We start from the raw sequence: 22,903 nt of genomic DNA on the forward strand, positions 1-22,903 counted from the left end.
CATATTTCCTACAAATAAGTTGGGTTTAGCGCTTACTACACCAAACATTTTGTCCTTTGGTGCGTGTCAATTAGGCACAAGCCATGAGTCAATGATCTCTGCTATCCACAAGTTTATTGAATCGTCAGGAAGACTTCACTGCTAGGGTGCCAACCATGGGACGCTTCACTTGATTTTTTCCCCTAAATTTATGAATGTGCCCTCTCAAAATTTCTGTTGGCATGGGGTTGACTATTGCTTTGTGTTAAATGCTTGCCTTTCCCCATTTGTGTATTGTTAGACGCACATTTCAAACAATCTAATGTGGCCAATCCCCCCTGTGGGTACGAGCCATGTTTTGAGGCAACAACAACAACATCAGCTTAGTTGCCCGCCGAATGAATGTTTGCTTGTTCCGAGCCTTCTGTTCCCACAAGTTGGTGACCTCAGACGCTTCCCGCATCGCAACTATTCGTCCCGCCGCTTCTCTTCGATGCCATGGAATCGAACTCCCAAGACAATGCCACACCTTCCATCACCACACTCAAGCTTCCCGAGTTCTGGCCCGCAGATAGTGAGCTCTCGTTTCTCTACATCGAAGGGCAGTTCTGCCATCACCGCATCGCATCGCAGACGGCCAAGTACGACTATGTCGTGAGTGTGCTTAGCCCGACCACCTCAGCTTTGATCTGCGACGTTTTACTCACTCCCCCACCCGACAACCCCTACGACATCCTGAAACGGGAGTTACTACGATGCACGACCGACTTCGACTCGCGATGCATTCAACAGCTTCTATCATCGGAGGAACTTGGCGACCGAAAGCCGACCGAGCTGCTTCGCCGCATGACCCGTGTGGGCGCAGGTCAGCAGACGCACAAGAAGCAACCAGAGACACAAAGAGACGTATTTATGACACAGCGGCACATGGGACGAATACGGGAACACGAACTAACAGGTAAGCTGGATAAGTGTCACGCACGAGCACTCACAATTCTAAGCAGGAGTCCGGCCTCGTGGCGACGGCTCGGCGGACTTGGCACTGACGGCGGTGGGTATACGGGCGGCGGTTGAAGCTCAGGGTGCACCAGGACGTAGCCCGGTTCCGGAGCGTTAGCTCTGGGTTGTAGCCCGAGCTCGGCACCGTAGCGGTGGGATGAGGGCCGGGGCGAAGCCCAGCACAGCAGTGGAGTGAAAGCCAGGACGACGCCCGGTTCGAAGAACAGGACCAGGGCTCTGGGACGTAGCCCGAGCCTGGCAGCACGGCAGCGGTCGTGCGAGCCGGGACGAGGCCCAGCTCAAGCAAGACCCACGACGGTGGCAGAAGCCGGGGCGACGCCCGGTTTGGAGAACCGGACCAGGGCTCTGGGACGTGGCCCGAGCCCGGCAGCACGGCAGCGGTCGTGCGAGCGGGGACGAGGCCCAGCTCAGCAGGACCCGAGACGATGGTAGAAGCCGGGCGGCGCCCGGTTCGCAGTGCAGGACCGGGATGCCGGGACGTGGGCCGTCATTCGGTCCGCTCCATCTCGCTGCACTGCCCGTTCTGTCAGCCTGGCTGCCCCGTCGTTCCAGATGGTCTCTCCCGGCACGCGCACCGACCACGCGCACCAGCGACGCTCACTCCCGCGCTTTTCGGCCCCGCACGCCGAGCACAAGCACGGGAAAGCCCGCGCATTTCAAATATCGGTTCCGCACACCAATCAGAAACATTAAATTGTCGCCCTCCTACCACACTTCCCCCCTGTTCAAGAAAGACGCGATGGTGAGGTAGGACGCGTCGACTAAATATGAGTAACACGAAACACAGAGTGCGGAGTTCGTCCGTTCGTCAGTGAGTTCTTTCTTATGGTCCCGTAATTTCACTTTATACCACGTAATGCACAGCACTCCACTGTTCCAATGTTAACTCAATGTTCCAAACACTTTACATGAATAAACTTTTTCTCTGCACACATTTGTGAAAACTGACCATTCAGTTGTCCGAGGGCATTCCAAAATATTATTCCTTTTTATTCTACCTGTTGCATATGCACTATTTTCCGCCTTTTTCGGAACTCCCATGCTTGCCTATTTCCAGCCTGTTTCCTTCTCTTTCCTACGACTACAGATTGATTGTACGGCTTGGAATGGCTTGGGTAGAACTGTGGCTTTAACTTTTTCTTGGACGCCTGCATCTTGTCATGTACCTGCGTTTTATGACGTTTTCCTTTCGCCTTTGAATCTTCCTCCTGCCCTTACGCATTCTGTGCAAGTTCTTCCTGCCCTTACACGTTGCCTTACGTCTGGGACGCGTCGGGTATCTGCTGGCTTTCTCATTGCTCTGTTTCTTGGAATCTAAATGTATCATTCTGTCTGTTGCCTCGCGATCCCTGGTATCATTTTCGATGCCAGACTCACTGTTGTTCTGAGGTGAAGCTACCTCTTTCTCTGCTGTGCTCTGCTCCTTGTTTACGCAATCCTCTATTGGGATGTCAGCCATCCTCTTCACCTCTTCCCTCTGCATCAAGGGCTCCTCTGTGGTGAGCTTCTCTACGCCGTCACGGGCGCTATCGAATCTGCCAACTTCTTCTGGCATCTTTCTCATGTCGTGCAGTTCTGCTATGAAAACGCACCTACTCTCCATCTTGGTCTCAGCCTCACTCTCTTTCATTTTCAATGCATGCAGCTCTTCTCGCAGCATCTTGAGTTTTTTCTCTTGGAGCTGCTTCCTGTCTTCGTAATATTGCTTAGCTGCAGCAAGTTCCGCTAATCGAACAGCCTCGACGCGTATCCTTTCTTCCTCAATTAGTTTGAGGTTGCTCACCGGTAGTACACTATCTCACACGTTCAAACTGGTTGTCTGTTCTTGAAGCTTGAGCTTCAGCAGTAAAGCGCGTTCCTCGGCTTGTAGCCATTTTTCTTCTAGCTCAAAGTTCACGTGCTGATCTTCACGAACTTGGGCGCGAAGTTCCCTTTCTGTCACGCGTTGCGCGTCAATCCACTCGCGAAGAGCGGCGCCAGCTAAGCCCATGTCTTTGCCGATCGCGTACAGTCTCTCAATATCCTTGGTTTTCCTCCCGTGCGTCTAGCTGTCGGCAAGATGTTGAAGCCGATCCTGGCAGGCTCGCCAAAATTGTGATGATTATGTTGTGGGCGCAGGTCAGCCAGACGCACAAGAAAGCAACCAGAGACACAAAGAGACGTATTTATGACACGAACGGCACATGGGACGAATACGGGAACACGAACTATACAGGTAAGCTGGATAAGTGTCACGCACGAGCACTCACAATTCTAAACAGAGTCCGGCCTCGTGGCGACGGCTCGGCGGACTTGGCACTGACGGCGGTGGGTATACGGGCAGCGGTTGAAGCTCAGGGTGGCACCAGGACGTAGCCCGGTTCCGGAGCGTTAGCTCTGGGTTGTAGCCCGAGCTCGGCACCGTAGCGGTGGGATGAGGGCCGGGGCGAAGCCCAGCACAGCGTGGAGTGAAAGCCGGGACGACGCCCGGTTCGAAGAACAGGACCAGGGCTCTGGGACGTAGCCCGAGCCTGGCAGCACGGCAGCGGTCGTGCGAGCCGGGACGAGGCCCAGCTCAGCAAGAGCCACGATGGTGGCAGAAGCCGGGCGCCGCCCGGTTTGGAGAACCGGACCAGGGCTCTGGGACGTGGCCCGAGCCGCAGCACGGCAGCGGTCGTGCGAGCGGGGACGAGTGCCCAGCTCAGCAGGACCCGCGACGATGGTAGAAGCCGGGGCGGCGCCCGGTTCGCAGTGCAGGACCGGGATTCCGGGACGTGGGCCGGCATTCGGTCCGCTCCATCTCGCTGGCACTGCCCGTTCTGGTCAGCCTGGCTGCCCCGTCGTTCCAGATGGTCTCTCCTCCCGGCAACGCGCATCGACCACGGCCACCAGCGACGCTCACCTCCCGCGCTTTTCGGCCCCACACGCCGAGTCACAAGCACGGAAAGCCCGCGCATTTCATCTCTCGGCCCCGCACACCGAGCACAAACATTAACTGGCGTCCTCCTACCGCACCCTGCTACTCGGAGGCAATCCATCTTCAACGGACTCAAAAATCGTCTGCCAGCTCTTCCTTCAGCGTCTACCGAATCAGGAACGGATGATTTTATGTGCCTCACCTACGGCAATGTCCATTGAAGACTTAGCAACAACGGCAGACCAGATCATGGATACTTCCCATCGTTTCGTACCTGCCATCGACCCTTGTCAGGCGCCAATCTCGAGTCTGTTACAGTTAGAGGAGCGCTTTGACGAACTCAGCGCCTCAAACACACAGCTTGCTTCGCAAGTGCATCAACTAACAACTGAGCTGGCTACCTTGCGTTTCTCTGCGGGTAGAGACCAGTCCACATCATCACACGCCCAACCAAGCAACTCCCGCTATTTCAATGGTGCTATTTGTTGGTACCACACCCGATATGGCACTCGTGCACACCAGTGCCGTCCACCGTGTAACTTTTCGGGAAACGGTCCGGCCAGTCAATGATGAGAGCAAGTGCTACCGGCCCTACGTCCCGTCTTTTCTCTGTCACCGACCGCATAACGAAACTTCGCTACGTTGTAGACAGTGGCGCAGAAATTTGTGTGCTTCCGCCTACCTTTGACGACCGAAGACAACATCGCCACGACACGTCCTTTCTCACTGCGGTCGATGGTTCTAATATTAGAATGTATGACCAGAAATCATTGACTCTTCATCTCAGACTGCAGCGTCCCTTTCAATGGCTATTCACCGTCGGTGACATCCGCGGCCCCATCATCAGTGTCGTTTTTTGTGGAAGTTCAACTTGGTTGTCGACCTACGCCTATGCCGCCTGTGGGACTCCATGAAAAACCTGTCGGTACAAGGCATCACCACAACTGCACCGCCCTTGCGTGTCCTACAAGCACACACCCAGGTATCGACACCTTGGTACACCATCCTAAAAGAATTTCCAGTTATTTCAACCCCCCTCACCTGATCGCCCGATCCTGCACAAGGTCATGCACCACATTGTCATGAAAGGACCACCAGTATATATATGCCTGACCCCGCCGCTTAGCACCTGACCGCCTAAAAATTGCAAAACAGGAATTCGATCACATGCTCGAGTTGGGTATCGTTCGGCCTTCTGCTAGCCCTTGGGCGTCCGCTTTACACATGGTTCCAAAGAAGACAGGTGATTGGAGGCCATGTGGAGATTACCGGGCAATAAACAAAGTGACGATTCCCAACTGGTATCCTATTCCTCACATTCACGACTTCACCGCTTCGCTTCACGGTTGCTGCATATTCAGCAAAGTGGATCTGGTGAAAGCTTACCATCAGATTCCTGTAGAGCCTTTGACATTTATAAAGCCGCAATCATCACACCATTTGGCATGTTTGAATACGTCCACATGCCCTTCGGTCACTGAACTGCTGCTCAAACATTTCAGCGGTTCATTGACCAAGTGCTACGTGGGCTGACTTGTTTCGTCTATTTAGACGACATTCTCGTTTTCAGACGATCTGCTGCGAAACATGAATCGGACCTGTGTAAGGTCTTCGAATGTCTCCGTAAATATGGCCTCGTTATCAACGTCTAGAAGAGCGAGTTTGGCGTCGATTCCCTCAATTTCCTCGGGCATCGAGTTGATCAACGTGGCATCCAGCCCGTCTCACTCCGCGTTCAAGTCATTAAAGATTACCCGCAACCGCCGACCACAAAAAAATTGCGGCAATTTCTGAGCCTCATCAATTACTACCGCCGTTTCATTCCTCGTTGTGCATCCATCTTGCAGCCGCTACGCAGTCTGTTCTTTAAAAAACCTCAAGCATCACGCCTCTACTATGGACGCATGCTGCCGAAAGTGTTTTTACCACTGACAAAAATGCTCTGCTTCCGCCACTCTTCTAGCGCACCCGAAGCCTAATGCGCCAATTTCCAATATGGTGGACGCGTCCGACATAGCTGTTGACGCTGTTCTTCAACAGCTGGTTGACAATGCTTGGCAGCCCATGCATTTCTTCTTGAGGAAGCTGACAGTGCAAGAAACTCGCTACAGCACTTTCGGCCGCGAACTCCTGGCAATCTACCTCGCAGTCCGCCACTTCCGTCATAACCTCGAAGGTCGCCGGTTCTTTATTCTCACCAACCACAAGCCACTGATTTATGCTATTACTTCCAACAGTTCCTCACACACACCACGTGAATTTCGCCAGCTTGCCTATATTGCCAAGTTCACTACCGACATTCGATATATCAGTGGTACCAACAATCCCGTTGCTGATGCCCTGTCGCGGATTTACATGAACGCAACTCAAGTCGCTCGTTCCGGCATCGACTTCATGCGCCTAGGTACTGCTCAGTGCACAGACCCCGAACTTCCAACACTCCGAACTGCGAAAAACTCCCTGCGCTTCGAAGAGATCTTGCTACCTGGCTGCGCCTATACCGTCATTTGCGACGTGTCTACAGGTTGGCCATGACCGTATGTCCCACAAGAATTCCGACGACAGGCCTTCGATGCTCTAAACTCTTTATCGCACCCAGGAGTGCGAACTACGCAACGTCTTGTCACCTCCCGCTACCTTTGGCCCCGTATGAATGTCGATGTCCGTTGCTGGGCGCAGTCGTGTATCCAATGCCAGCGTGCCAAGGTCAACAGACACACCATGAGCGCTCCAGGTCATTTTCCACCACCAGACATTCGTTTTGGCCATGTTCACATCGACATTGCGGGTCCGCTACCACCGTCCGCAAACCAACATTACATACTCACTTGTATCGAGAGATTTACCCGCTGGCCGGAAGCAACGCCGCTAAGCAACATTGCTGCAGAATCTGTGGCACAGGCTCTTTTGCACACCTGTATCGCTAGTTATGGCATGCGACACACCATAACGACAGACCGAGGGAGACAATTCGAATTGTCCCTCTTTCGGGCTCTCTCCCCTTCTAGGAGCAACACACATACGAACTATGGCTTACCACCCCAGTTCCAACGGCATGGTGGAACGCTTCCACCGTCAACTGAAGGCATCACTGCATGTGCAGGACTCCACAATTCCATGGACAGAGCGCCTGCCTCTGGTTCTACTAGGTCTTCGCACCGCGGTGAAAGAAGACACGCAGTGTTCATCCGCAGAGCTGCTTTTTGGCACGACACTTCGCGTACCCGGTGAGTTCTTTGCCTCAGAACCGACATCAGCTGAGCTACACTCTTACACCAACCACCTGCAACTACTGTCAGTATGGCTACTGTCATACCACTACCACTTCGTCAGGATTGCAAGACCGTTTATATGAGCCCATCATTACTTCATACCAGCCATGTCTTCATCCGTCACGATCCCACTTGCACTCCACTACAAGCACCTTACGACCGTCCTTTAAAGTCCTCAGCACGATCCTAAGTACGTCACTCTCCTTGTTAACGGACGCGAAGAGACGATATCTATAGACCGTTTGAAGCCAGTTCACATGGACGCTGGCAACACCATCTCAAACAGATAAAACACTCGACGGCAATGCCTTTCATCACTAGGGGGGAGCCATGTAGTGGACAGTGTGCTTCGCATCCAAAGAAGAAAAGGCTCGGCATCATGGCCGCATCAGCTTAGTTGTCCGCCGAATAAATGTTTGCTTGTTCTGAGTCTTCTGTTCCCACAAGGCTATAAGTGGAATGACACCACGCAAACCAGCAGTAAAACAGCACTTAAGCTTTCACAACCAGCACAAGTGGATCCCCATAGCTGAACAGTGAACACTTTTTTTCCAGTAGCACAGATTATGAATTAACACAAGACAGTGAGAGATTCGTGCAGCCTGAAATGCACACAGCATTATGTTTCAAAGTAACAGCCATAGAGGAAGGAAAAAGCAGTATGTATTGCGAGGAGTGTGGCAGAAGTCACGGTATCACTTTAGGCTTCACCGTCTTCATTTATGGGGCAAATAGCAATGATTGCAAGGATGCTAACTGGTTTTTCTGACATGACCTCAGTGGCGTGGTGCAAATCCCGGAGGCGGCACACTTGGCTATGAGATGAGAAAGGGTTCGTGCTGCTACACAGGTTCGATGTGCCAGTCTGGGGAGGCTTTGCAAAGACAGATGTCAGAGGCTCTCCTCAGTTTTCTTTTTCCATGTGCAAAGTCAACAGCGATACAGAAAGAAATTCCTGCAGATCCCACAGACTGCGGGATAAATACCATATTTTCGCACGCATAACCCGCCCCGAAAATGCAAAACTTTCAGTGGTGCAGTAGTAGAGGTGTGGATTATATGCGAGGTTTTTTCTTTAGTACAGCTTTATGGCAATGTGCGTTGTGTAGGCTTGTGCGAATAGTAATATTTTGGTTCGAAGTGAATTCGAAGAGAATAGTCCTTGGGGTCGAATACTTTCAAAGCGAATTCAAATAGTTTGTCAGGTGTCCGAAGAACAAAACTGAGCAGTTCAAACTTGTTTTATATAAAAATTCTTTATTTTTGAGGTTGCAACATACCAAGGCATCACAGAGAATCCTGTGATAACACATCTTTACCAGTAAAAAAAATTTTGTATATAGACTAGTTGTAGAAGATGCACTCTTCTACACAGATAACAACCTACAACACATACACATGCATAAAACATCACAGAAAATCATTTGGTATATATTGTACGTAAAAAATATGGCATATAGACTAGCAGCTCCACATGCTGTGAAGAAGGTGCCACCTTCTACTAGTTCTACTACTACAACACCCAGAAAAAAAGATCATTTGATAACAGGTTTCAATACAAAAATATCACAGCTCTACATGCAACTAAAAGGTGTTCTCTTCTACAGTTAATAAAATGAAAGTCAAAATTCTCATGCAGAAAAACAAGTTGCTCACATGCTGGGAAAGAGTGCTCCCTTCTGCAGGTTACGATGGCACCCCCTGTCGAAAATTTGTTGTCTGGGTTGTTGTCTGGGTTGCTGGCACTAAAAGGTACCTGCGGGCTACCCTTACAAGGGACGGGTGAAGGTGGCTGCCTTTGCTTTTCCGCCATCGAGTGGGTCCTCACAGCGAGGAAAGAGGGGAGCTCTCAGGTAGTTCTGAACATCATCTTTGATGGAAGGACCAGTTTTCATAGATACAAAGCTAGCAAAGGCCGCCCCCACACAGAAGCATCTTGGGAGCTATCTGAACCTGTATCACTCTCACTTGATGATTCGAAGCAGACAACTTGCACTGTTCCCTCTGCTGCTTTGGTAAGAATAGCGCAGGCCCACTTCTCTGCCCTTTCCGTATAGCAGGCACCCTTAAATCTTGGATCTAGCAACATCGCTAGGGCTGTATCCTCAGATGTCTTGACACCAGGAAACCTTGCCTTGATGCTGCGTGCGAGACTAAGCAATTGCCGATGACTCATATGATTGAGGTGCGTGCCGAGCAAATACAATGCCAGTGCACTCCAGCGATGGAATTACTTGGGACAACGTGGGATATTTGTCCCCAGATAGCTCTGTTGTGGCTTCAGCAAGTGGATCGAGTACCTTCACAGCAGCAGTCATCCGCTTCCATTCAGCTGCAGTGAGATTATCAACAGCATCACACTCCAAAGCTTCACGGTGATCGGTTTGCGAAGCTTGAGCAGCCTAGTCATCATCTGATGCTCGCTATTCCAACGCGTCGGAACATCTTGCACCACTTCCAGTGCATTCAGCTGCATTTTCATTTGTACTTCCATAAGGCACGCCCGAGCGTTTGAGCTTTTCTTATTGCGGCCAACGATAGCCCTGGCCTTCGTGCAAGGTTGGAAATCCAGGTACATCCCGCTTGACATCACTCACGCACAACTGCAGCGTGTGCCCGAAACATTTTATGCCTATCCAAGGCGACTGTGTCATTGTTGCAGTGAAATTTCTTCCATTATCTGTAACAACTGTACACTGGCACAGTACCTAGATCGGGAAGTGCCTACTCCTCCATCACGCTTTTTAGAAACAGCACCAAGTTTCCGGCTCTGTGAGCGTCTGCCATTTCTGTAAATGCCAGTGCGTGCACATGAAGTTGAAGTGAGCTGTCCATGACGTGGCATGTTACTGAGAAGTAGCTTTCATTAGCACGCAATGTCCAACTGTCCGTTGTTATTGAAATGGCCTCGACTCCACCGTCAATCACCGCCTGAAGGCTGTTTATCGAGTTTTGCTTCTTCGAAGCGTAGAGTTCCGGAATTATTGCTCGGGAAAACGTTGCCCACGACGACACAACGTACTCAGGCATAGCAGCGTTCATAACGGCCACAAAGCCCAGCTCCTGAACAACACTGTAAGAATGGATCCCACGCCCTATATATCCGGCAATGGCCTTTGTCATTTGCTGTGCTTTTGGCGCCGTATGTTTCAGCTTCGGCTTGAACCGGTCAGCAACTGAAGGCTGTTGCACGTCAGGCTTAGCAGTAGACTTCACGCTTTTCTGCGCACAATGTTCCTTTCCGTATGTCACGAAGACATCTGGGTGCCTCTTTAAATGCGTTGCCAGAGTCGTCGTAGTCCTCGTTGGCGTCTTCAGAATGGAGTGGCACTTCAGACACTGAGCTTCTTGGCCAGGCGGGACCTTTACAAAAAAATTCCATATCGGGTTGGCACTCGTGGACGCATTGACCATCTCACTTGACTGAAGCAACTGATGCACACTGAAGTTCAAGCGTGGAGTGCGATCAATAGCTGCTCACTGCACGCGTGCCACACGGTAACCAAACAATGAAATGGGAGCCTTGACGAATGTGCACGTGTAACATGGCTACGACAACACTCTGAATGTGGCTTAGCTTGTCTTGGCTTCACATGTAGTCAATATGTAGGCCTGATGTCAATGGCACTGCGGCTTGCCTAACAAAACCAAAACTCCTGATAGTACTTGCACGCAGTTTTGATATTCGTTCACCCCGAATACTTCGAAATATAGGAAATTTTAAATTCGGGTCGAAGCGAATTAGAATACTGTAATAATCGTTCAAATATTCGAAGCGCTCGAATATTCGCACAAGCCTAGCGTTGTGCCATGAAGCCCCTACCGCAGATAGTGAATAAACCTCTCTTTATCTCGCTAATACTGCTCATTTTGTGCACACAGCCCAATAATATAGCAACCTGAGAAAAAATATTGGGCTGACCAGTCAGATGGAGTTTTCCGCAAGAAAAAAGCGTTATTCAAGAGTGAACAGCTTGAACGCCAAAACTAAAAAACTCCGCTCTACACGACGATTCTGATGATGGTTGTGAGTGGAATTCTCTTTGAAATGGGGCGGTGGCTTTTGCCACCACACTCTAGTCAACTGTCTAGGTGTTTAAGTTATTTCAATGTAAAAAGTTTTTTTAATTTCTACCTTTTGCTGTATATTAATAGTTGTATTCTGCGGTTATACAAGAATGGTAGGTGGCGACGCCGCGCGGGAAGTTGGAGAAGTGCTTTGATGATCTTTGCCCTCATTTTTTGTTGTCATTTTCGTTTGACTGCTCGCTTGGTGGACATACAAAGGTGGGACCAATCTATTCAGTTGTTATGAGCACCGTTCGGCGGCACTTGTTTACCCCCACATCAAAAGCTGAATATTGTCACCATCGCCGAGGAAGTTGGAAACCACGAAACGGGAAGACGGTATGATGTTGATGAGTCCTGCGTGCGGCAGTGGAGAAAGAAGCAAGAAAGCCTACAAGCTGCGCACCGCGACTGTAGGTCGTTTTGTTGCCCCAAGAATTTGTTTCACCACACTTTGGTGCAGCCTTTCCGGCATCAAATGTGCGGGCAATACGCGAGGATATATATTTTTTTCAGTGGGCTGAAAGTGAGGGTGCGGATTATATGCAGGGGCGGGTTATACGTGCAAAAATACGGTAACTGTGGTGCAACGTGACAAGTGATGCAGAGCGGTCTTTCCTCCTGCCTTGCGCAGCGGATTTTAGCAACGAATGTTTCTTGCAACTATCATCAGCTATGCCGGTGAACCTTAGAGATGCTTACAGACAAATGAGGCACTGTGCCACCATATCCATGGCAGCTAAACCTTGAGATGCCACAAGAAAAACTTACCTAAATATGGCCTCTAAACTACAGCCCTTTTTGTCCCACTAAAGCCTTAGCATTGTAGTTCAGCAAATATGGCTGCAAATGACCGATGGCACGGCTGCGTGGGCTTATTTTTCAGGTGTAAAGCTCTTCATTGTCAGCTAGCAGAGCAGCGAAATAACCCCCCACTGAGCTCGTCAGGTGAGGCAATGTGCCAAACTCCTGGGGGTGGGCAACGACAGCTTTGTTTTAAAACAAAATGCGGTCTGAAGAGATTAGCAGCTCATCTCTCTCGTCCAGCGTGTCACTTTGGCTTGGCGGTCTTGAAGGGCAGCCTCGCTCTGCTCCAGCTGGTTCTTGAGCTCCATCGGCTTTGAACTCAGTGCATTATCGGCAGATTTTCCGCTGTCGATTCTTGCCTGCACATCAGCAAGTGTTTGCTTCAGGGTCTTCAGTTCTTCCTGCAAGAAGGGCGAGTAATTGGCGCTGTGGGCTATTATACCAAGTGAGACAAGTTGTCAGCAGATCATGGTAAAGTGTGCAACTATAAATGGCACTCGGGGATGATGCACACGCACATACAGTAGAACCGCTTTGATACCTTCGTCACTGCTGCATTTTCCCAGCTGTTATTCACGTTTGCGCAGTCCCGAACTAAAGCTCATTGGCTTCTATGTATTATGTTCCCATTTTATACGTCAACATTCCATAACACTGCTGCATCTTGCATTGCATTTGAACACGGTAATCATGTAAATTTAGCGGTGCAGAGGCAAATTCGCTTTCGCAGGTTGCTACGAAAACAATAAACGTATATTTGCTATAAGCCTGTCAAGCCCCACCTATGACCCTGCCCCCAAATGCCGGAAGTACGAGATTGTCAGCTCCAATAAGCGAGTGTCAGCTAGCGTTTTATGCCTGTTTCCTAAAGTCAGCTTCGCCGCGATACAGGTGTTACACTGTGAAGCACACGCAAAATAATTAAGAGAAGATAGATGCCACTGTCACAGCGTGTGTCACGTAGTATGTGTCCCTTAATTATACACATGCTGTCTCTGGCTACAGTACGAGTGCCGAGACGTCTTAACTGTACTGGAAGTAAATTCAGAGCTGTTTCTGATGTTACTGTGGCAATTTAATGTTTTCCTCACTGTCACGTTTCCCTGCAGTCCCTTGAAATAGGTATCAATGAGGTTCTGCTGTAATTAGCAGAAGCACCAAGTCACAACTGGTGAAAAGACGCATAGGAGACACAGACAAAACAAAGTGTGAACATGTGTTGGTGCATAATTTCATCTGTATCTAACAACATGCTGACTTCACTATATTCAGAGTGTGTGAGCAGTGGTCCTGACAGTGCCATGATGAGAATAGTTCTTGCTGTTCTTTTGCTGTACTTGGTTCAAGCTAACATACAGAGAAAGCCAAGAACAACACCACAGTGAATTTTTCAACGAATCTTGGGGTATGGTTGCGGAGTGCCCTGTAACACTCAGTATACAACAGCTCTGTAACACTGTTAAGATTCTGAGGTAGAAGGTAATGCAGCATTTCGCCACCACAGTTCATTATTCTCTGAGGAACATTTCACTTCTGGCACAAACGACTATTGCATGCTTTTGCTCTTAAAGAAAGGCCAAATTTATTTTGACATATGTCCACCTGACATCGCTAAGGTAATCACCGTAATGTCATAAAAATCAGGAAGCGAAAGCAGTTTCAATTCTTGAAAGAGTAGTTTTGTGTGGCTGTTACGTAGCATGTTCACAATGAGACGAACAGCTTCTTCTTTTTTATTATGTGAAGTATGTTTATATTAAAGTATATTTACATATTTTTGAGAGGGTCCTGTGTTTAGTACCGCTACTAATGTTCATCACTGTTCTCGCTACGCGAGGCAGGGATAATTAGCAACAACAAGAACACCACATCGGGTGTTGTCGCACTCCACGATACACCGTGCCAACACTGCACTGGACAGTTATGACCTCTGAAATGAGGCAGCGCGTGCGACGGGATTTTGGAGGACACCACCAGTTCAGTTTGCCACTACTGGTGAAGGCACTGCTCCACTTTGGCAGCCGCTCTGTTATGCAGCATGCGATTGCAGACGTGCATTCGCAAGCAAATGCATGTAATTCAACTATTTGACCATCTGCATCTGTGGCAGTTTCCATTTATTGCCTTGGTATTATTTTGTGGCAGCAGCGAAATTTCGTTATGTTGAAATCGCGTAGGAAGACACTTCATTATATTGAGGTTCAAAATACATGGTGTTCTACTGACCATAAAATAAGTTAAATACATACTTATATTAACAATTTCATTAAATTGAAGTTCATTATGCTGAAGTATATGTAGCTATTTAACTAAACTATATATGGTGCAGGGGTGCAACAGCCAAAATAGGATTTGGAGCAATTTTTGGAGCAGGAAAATGTAAATTTGGAGCAGGTTATGGGAAAAAATCAGTTTTGGAGCACTAAATCCAAAATTCGGAGCAGTTTCACAAATAATGTTTACTTTTGCAATAGAAAACAAAGATATGCAAATGACGTCAGTGCAATCATGCTTTAGCTTCAGCGGACGTCCTGAAAGTGACCAATGAATTCTGCAGAAACCTGCAAGACGTGGTGCATGCTGAATTTGCACCAATGTTCGTCCAAATGAAAGTATCTACAGGACCAAGCAAAAAAAGACAAAACAAAGAATGACATATAAACTGGAAACAATATTTTTATTTTTTACTCCAAGATGCTGTTATCTATGAGTATCACTTGAGCACCCACCAGCCTATCACATTACCATCCCCAAAGTAACTATACAAAATAGCTCTTGTACCTGAGCAGCATCTATAGCTACACTGAACACAAATACAACTACTATATGACTAGAATACAATATGACTAGAAGCTAACTAGCAGCTTGATGTGATTGACATGATATCAATGCTTTGTCTTCGACATTTCCTTTTGAGTGCTCATCAAGCTTTTTAAGTGCCTGCTCAAGACTTGCATTTCCTTTTGTTAGGAGCACATGGCCACTTGCTACTTTGTTGATGTCTTTTTGCTTGACACCCAAGTTGATTATTTCTTCTGCACTAGCAAGCAATGCCTTGCTGGCTGCCACTTGGTCCTCTAATGCTTTTTTTCAGCTTCATGAGAAGGCTGCTTCGAGGCAGGCTCTTCTGCTGCCTTCTGCTTGTTTGTGCCTTCAGCACTCATCCGCTGTGCATACTTTGCACGAGATTGCTTTACACTCTTCAGAAGGTCAGGGTTGAGAGGCACCTTGAGCGCGTCACCATCATAGCGCTGAAGATAACTTTTCACATGCGCATTCCATGAATGCTAGAAATGCTCAGCAAGCTCCGGCCATCGACAAGATGCTTTTGCTCACTGAAGACCTGTTCTAAGTCAGCGTTTCCATGGGGTAGAGAGAGAAACGCCTTTATCAGATTAGAGAGCAAAGGGTATCTCGGGGCACCTGTTATTGTCTTCAGGTAAAATATTCTTGCCCAGTAATGATCGACCTTCCCTTCAAAGTGCGAGGCACCTCTGTCAGCATCACACTTAAGCATGTACCATTCACCAATCACTGATGACACCTGATCGTCACCTATGACCTGAGGCTGCAATTGCCCTGCAATATACTGCAAAGACTGCACCTCCTGTTCAACATTCTCATATTTTAGGACCAGAAAGCTTGCATGCATAATTACTTTGTTTGTGAGAGGCAGCTTTCGAAGCAGTGCCTTCACACAAGCGAGGTAGAATGTGGGAGCTCCAAGGCGAAACATATTTTTTCTGCAGGGTCCCAGCCATCCATTGCTTTCTCAGTATCCAAGCAGCTTTCCGGCCATGCCTTCCACAGGGCTCCATCATCCAAATTTAGTTTCGTCATTTCTTCAGAACTCTTGCCACAAAACATTTAATTGCATAAGACACGACTCAAGACTTGTCGCACCAGTGGCAGACTCTCATTATGAAGGATGTGCACAAGTGGCTCCTGCCTTTGGAACAAGTGCTGAAACCCAGTGAAAAGCTCAGCAGCATTTCTTAAAAACAACACTTTTGCGTAAAGGGTCTTCTTTCTAAAAGCTGCAGCAAGTTTGCTGTGCCGAGTCTGGGCATCTGGTTGCCGCGCAACAGTGCTCATCTCCAAAAAGAAAGACTGCAAGGCAGTGAACTGTTCTTGCATGCGGGCTAGTGAGTCTTGTAATGTCAGCCAGCGGTTTGATAGATGTCGAAGAAAAACATGAGGCTTTATGCCCAAGAACTCTTGCTGTTCTTTTAGGCCCTCAGCACGCACAGAGGAATGCTTGAAATGGTAGTAAACATCTCTCACAAGTGGTTCCACATCGCCGCAAAACGCATCCAGCCACTTTGAACATGCGTTGTGCACTTTGTGCAGAGTGCACTCCCCAACGTCGACCAGATGTGGGTTGATGTTTTGTTTGAGCCTTGATTTCACATTCTTCATGACATTAGGGCCATCACTAAAGAAACAAAGTAGGCCTTGTCTTAGAAGCAGAGCGAGGGCATCCTCTATGTACTCCACTATTATATCTCCAGTGGCCCGGCCAAGGTTAAAAGAATTCAAGTGTTTAACAACTACCTGCTGCCAACTCTCAGAGAAATATCTCACAGCAAATCGAACTGCTGGATGTGGTGCTCCGGCTTTGGAGTTTTGTCAATCATAAGGGAGAAAAAAACACTTGGCTGACATAACTCAGTCACAAGCTTTGATTAGAAGTAAGGCCCCAGACCATCGGATATGACATAAGAAAGCGTCGCCCCAGCTATAGGAAATGGCCTTTTGAAACAGCAGACATTGCAAATACGGCCTCAGCCTCACGCACTTGACATTGCAATGTGGCATGAGGCATCCCCTGTGAAAAATCTATCGTGGCTTGCACACTCTTGGGCACTAGTAGCACACCACTTGAGTCTTTCAGCTTTGCCGCTGCCTCCAGATGCTTTTTCATGCCTGCATGGCATTCAACAGCAGCAGTGCTATGCTGTGCACAGGAAATTGTCATACTGCAAATGATGCAAAAAGCATCCGTGTCCTTTACACCTGGCCTACACCAACAGCCGATCACATCACTGTTGCCATCCACTTCATTCAGCACCGATGCGCAGAATTTTGTACTCCACCCTGTGAGGAAGACGAAATTTTGTCAGGAAAAGTCCATTCTTACAAAAAAAGCCAGCATATATATATATATATATATATAGAATGATACGAGAGAGACATTCAGCCTGGGGCAGATGACGAAGAAGACGGCTCTCTGGTGCTGGTGGCTGTCTACCATCTTGACTACTGTGTCTCTCATACTGTAAATACAGTGTCAATAGTCCCGCCTTGTGTCGTTTTACGTAACATCTTTTTGGTGGAGGTGCTGGGTAGTTCCCTGTTTCGATCACGGAGCTCCGCAACGGCCGCCTCATCACGCTTGCGAACATGTTAGTCCATGGAGGCACATCGTCTTCACCCCCTGCCCCTCCCGTGGCTCGGACCTACATCGTTCCGCTTCCTGCTCGTGATCCTGGCGTGTTTTATGGCCAGGATGGGGTTGACGTCGACAAATGGCTCAACCTTTACGAACGGATCAGCGCCGGCTACAGGTGGGACCCGACCCTTATGCTCGCCAACGTGCTTTTTTACCTCAATGGCCCACCGCAGGTGTGGTTCGAGACGCACGAGGCGGACATTACCAGCTGGGACTCTTTTAAACAGAAGATTCACGACCTTTTCGGTGACAGCACTGGTCGGCAGCTTTCTGCGCGGAATGAACTTGCGACTAGTGCACGGACATCCTCCGAGTCATACGTCTCGTACATTCAGGACGTTATCCCTCTTTTTCGCCAGGTTGACGAGCAGATGCCTGAGTCCGAGAGGGTTTCTCATGTGCTCAAAGGTATCGCCGACGATGCTTTTAACCTGCTCATATAGACCAACGTTGATACCGTTGACACAATTATCAAAGAATGCTGGCGGTTTGAACAAGCGAAGAGCCGCCGTATTACCCAGAGATTCACCCGGCTGCCCAATACGGCTGCAACTTCATTGTGTGATGCCGTTCGCCTGCTGCCCACCTGTGATCACATTACTCGCATTGTTCGTCGCGAGATTGAAGCAGCCTGTCCTGCACCTATTCAACCCCTCATGTTTACAACCCATACCAGTGACCCATCGTAGCCATCGGTGTCCCTCATTCAAGCTGTCGTCAGGCAGGAGTTTGCCAATCTTGGCCTTCCATCAGCGTGCCCACTGACTTGTCCTGACGCTCAGCCTTATTCCTCTGGACCCGCTTGACGCTCTTACACCTCTCCCGTTTCCTTCCGCAATCCTGCGGAATGGAGAACGCCCAACGATCGGCCGATCTGCTTTTCCTGTCATCAGGCCGGCCACTCGTCGTCCTCCCACGAACTTCTTCCCTCTGACGCCACTGCTCCTGTTCGCCGCTTCTCCCACTCCCCGTCGCCTCAATGCCGCCAATCCCGCTCTCCGCAGCCTCGCCGCTTTTCCTTGCCGTCCTTCTCTGGACGATCGCCGCAGGAAAACTAGATAGTGCAGCTTATGAAGGTGAAGCTGCAATGCCATCGTCCCCTGAAAATCCTCTACTGACGCTCCCCACTCACCATAGCCTCCTAGAAGACAAAGTCGACAATGTTCCTGTGACCGCCCTCATCGACACTGGCGCACACTTGTCTATTATGAGCGCCCCTTTATGCCGCCGCCTGCAGAAGATTATGACGCCGTCTACGACACAGACAATACGTGTTGCAGATGGTGGTGCTGTTCAAGTGATCGGAATGTGCACCGCCCGTGTTAGCATTGCCGGTCGTCACACTGTTGTCCTTTTTGCCGTCCTTGCTCACTGCCCCCATTACCTTATCCCTGGCCTTGACTTTCTTTCGGCACACTCGGCCTTAATTAATTGTTCTTCAGAAATGCTCTGCCTCGATCTTTCTCTTGTATCAGATGCCTGCGAAACACCCGTCAGCCGCTTAAGCCCCACCGATTTTGTTCGCCTACCGCCGCGAGCCGGCACGTACGTGTTTGTCATCGACCCCTCCCGTTCCTGACGGCCACTATGTCGTCTCTCTGATTACAAACGTCCGCCTGACACGCAATGTTACTGTGCCACATGCCATGGCCACATTAGCTGATAACTGTGTGTTCCTCCCACTACTAAACTTTGGTCTGACCCCCTAAGTGTTGCCCCACAAGATGTCGCTTGCCCACCTCACCGCTATAACAGACCATGACGTCGAGGTTGTTGCCATAACTGCACCTGAGGAAGCTGCAGTTTCCCCGTCACCAAGTTCCGTTGACAGCATTTTTCGCAACATGATTGGATCAGACCTTTCGCCTGACCAGGACGACGCTCTTTGCCGGGTTTTGGCCTCATACAGCGACATTTTCAACATTCGTGATCGACCCCTGGGCCAGACTAAGATTGTCGCCCACCGAATCAACACTGACGACTCTTTTCCCATTCGCCGTCGACCTTACCGTGTGTCCGCATCAGAGCACGAAGTTATTCAAAAAGAAGTGGCTAAAATGCTTGCGAAGGACATCATCGAACCATCATCTAGTCCTTGGGCTTCTCCCGTCATATTAGTAAAGAAGAAGGACGGTTCCTGGCATTTCTGCATTGACTATCGGCACCTCAACAAAATCACCAAGAAGGACGTGTACCTTCTTCCACGTATTGACGACGCCCTCGACTGCCTCCACGGTGCCACCTTCTTTTCATCCCTGGACCTTCGATCTGGCTACTGGCAAATCGCTGTAGATGACCTGGATCGCCAGAAGACTGCCTTCGTGACCCCTGGCGGCCTTTACCAATTTAAGGTCATGCCTTTTGGTCTCTGCAACGCACCAGTCACGTTTGAGAGAATGATGGACACACTGCTTCAAGGATTTAAATGGTCGACGTGTTTATGTTACCTGGACGACGTGATAATTTTCTCCCCCACTTTCGCAACACACCTGGAGCGCCTTTCGACCATTCTAGCAATCTTCCGACGAGCTGGCCTCCAGCTAAATTCCTCGAAGTGCCACTTCGCTCTTTGTCAAATTACTGTCCTGGGTCCCCTCGTTGACGCTTCCAGTGTCCGACCGGACCCAGCGAAGGTACGCGCTGTCACGAACTTCCCCGTTCCACGGTCTGTCCATGACGTTCGTAGTTTCGTGGGGCTTAGCTCCTACTTTCGCTGTTTTGTGAAAAACTTTGCGGCGCTCGCACGTCCACTCACTGACCTTCTCAAACAAGACGTCCCATTTTGTTGGGGGCCTCTACAAGCTGACGCCTTCTCTGAGCTCATCGCCACCCTAACGACTCCACCTATTCTTGCCCATTTTGACCCAGCTCCTCCCACGGAAGTGCACACAGATGCTAGTGGTCACGGCATCGGTGCAGTTTTAGCCCAAAACCAACGAGGCGTTTACCGTGTTATTGCGTACGCAAGTCGTCTCTTATCGAAATCTGAATGCAATTACTCTATTTTGTGGGGCTTTGCCCCTACTTTCGCCATTTTGTGAAAAACTTTGCGGCGCTCGCACGTCCACTCACTGACCTTCTCAAACAAGACGTCCGGTTTTGTTGGGGTCCTCTACAAGCTGACGCCTTCTCTGAGCTCATCGCCGCCCTAACGACTCCACCTATTCTTGCCCATTTTGACCCAGCTGCTCCCACGGAAGTGCGTACAGATGCTAGTGTTCACGACATCGGTGCAGTTTTAGCTCAAAACCAATGAGGCGTTGACCGTGTTATTGCGTACGCAAGTCGTCTCTTATCGAAATCTGAACGCAATTACAGTAAAACCTCGATAATTCGAAGGTCACCGGACCGCGAAAATTCTTCGAATTAAGCGGATTTTCGAATTAACCGAAATGAATAATAAAAAAAAGAAAACAAGCAAGAACTTGCCACAAAAAGAAATCACCTTTATTTTCCATGTCCGAGAAAAATTACTCAATGTAATCACCGATGCGGGATTACTTGGCGCACTGGTTCGCCGCTCCTAGTGCCATGCTCTCCAGCTGGCTCAAAAAACGTAGCATACAAATATCACCCGCACTGCACTCAACAAAGTTGCGGACGATGTTCACGGAATCGATAACTGCCGCGAAAGCGGGCGTGGTGGTGCTTGACTCCAAAAATTTGGACTTGCTGGATATTCCGGACTTAAAAAATGCACCGTCAGGGTTCCCATTGAGTTCATGCATTTTCGCACCCAATTTTTCCGACGAATTGAGACCCCAAAGTTCGATTTTGGGGACTAAATCGCTCTTTCCGAGCCGCGCTACCCAATCTTGGAGGCCGCCATGTTGGATTTTGCACTGGCTTGGATTCCAGTGGCTCGTTGTATAGCCTCCAAGATTGGAACGCGCGCTATCAATACAGAGCTCGCGCAATTCTCCAGTCTCGGAGGCCATGCCCGCTTTTCCTTGGCTGACAAAACGCTCCAGAGTACTGCTCTTTTTCTTTTTTCTTAGTATATGCCCTCAGTACTATCGTTATAACCATTTATTGTGGGATCTTTTTTTATTGCGACAGCAATTATATGGACGCTTCAAGCGGATTTTCGCCGTCGGCGTCGCCGCCCTGAGGTTCCATACAAAGTCCAAGGGCGATAAAATCATCGCCGCGCGCCCGCCGTATGTGCGAGTGACAGCGCGCGGGGGACGCGCGCTTTCATGGAGAGCGAACGCACGGCGGAGCGTAAACGCGACTTCCTGGGCGACTTCTACTCTTCTAACTGCGTAATTAGCGCCGGAGCGGTTTCTCGCGCGCACCGTATCTTGAAAGCGATCTCCAAACGGCTCTGACCTTTAGTATGCGCTGTGCTCTCGCCGCTCAGTTTCCGTTGAAGCGATAGACCGCACTAACCTTCGCTCGCTGCGCCGCGCTCGTTCGTGCGCGCTGACACCACGCTTGTTAATTCAGTGAGTCGTTTTGTTTTCTCTCAAGTTTCGGTTGCTATTTTGAACGTGGCGTGTAAACTGAGCAGGTGTCTCGGAGACCCATGTCTCAGTGATCGGCGCTACTTCCTGTACCTTCGCGAGAGCTAAGCGGTGCGAAGCTCGTTTCTTGGATCTCCATGGCGAACTCCGTTGGCGGAGATCGCCAACGCGGTGACGTTCGTGTCGACTGTACATGGAGACGACGTCATTGCTGCGCAAATCCAAGCAAGTCGATCCCCTCCAAACGTAGTATGAGGCAGGGTATTATTGGAGATTTTTTTAAGCCGCACTAATAACTTTTTTTTTCGGCCGAACGAGTTTTCCGGACTATTTTTCCGTCCCCACGAGCTCGGAAAATCGGTTGGCGACTGTACGGAGCGCCCTAATTTAACCGCCGCACGTTGCCACTAGCCGGAAACTTCGAATTATCCGAGTAGAGCCGCGCGGGCCATTCAAATTATCCGGTAGAATTTGCATTGAGAATGACGGGACCGCTCAAATTCTTCGAATTAACTGAAATTTCGAATTAACTGAGTTCGAATTATCGAGGTTTTACTGTACTCTATTACGGATCGGGAATGTCTTGCCCTTGTCTCGGCGGTTTCGAAATTCCGTCCTTACTTGTATGGCCGCCCTTTCCATGTTGTCACCGATCATCACGCTCTCTGTTGGCTTTCTTCACTGAAGGACCCTACTGGACGACTTGGTCATTTGGCGCTGCACCTTCAGGAGTACTCTTACTCAGTTATCTACAAGTCTGGCCGCCTCCATCTGGACGCGGACTGCTTGTCCCGCTACCCTGATGACCAACCAGAGGGGCCAGACATCGAACCGAACCCCTGCGTTATGTCTGTCTCAGTTTCTCCAGATTGGTGACGAACAACGCCGTGATGCTTCTTTGCAATCGCTCATTGATCGGCTGGAATCCGCGCCTAACGACACC

At 49.4% G+C, this 22,903-nt stretch overlaps 1 pseudogene; it reads right to left on the bottom strand.

Annotated features, from left to right (window-relative positions):
- The window catches only part of LOC119445373 (structural maintenance of chromosomes protein 4-like), a 74,641-nt pseudogene that overhangs the window by 21,044 nt on the left and 30,694 nt on the right, over positions 1-22,903 (bottom strand).

This window comes from Dermacentor silvarum, chromosome 1, assembly GCF_013339745.2.
Source record: "Dermacentor silvarum isolate Dsil-2018 chromosome 1, BIME_Dsil_1.4, whole genome shotgun sequence".
Lineage (NCBI taxonomy): Eukaryota > Metazoa > Arthropoda > Arachnida > Ixodida > Ixodidae > Dermacentor > Dermacentor silvarum.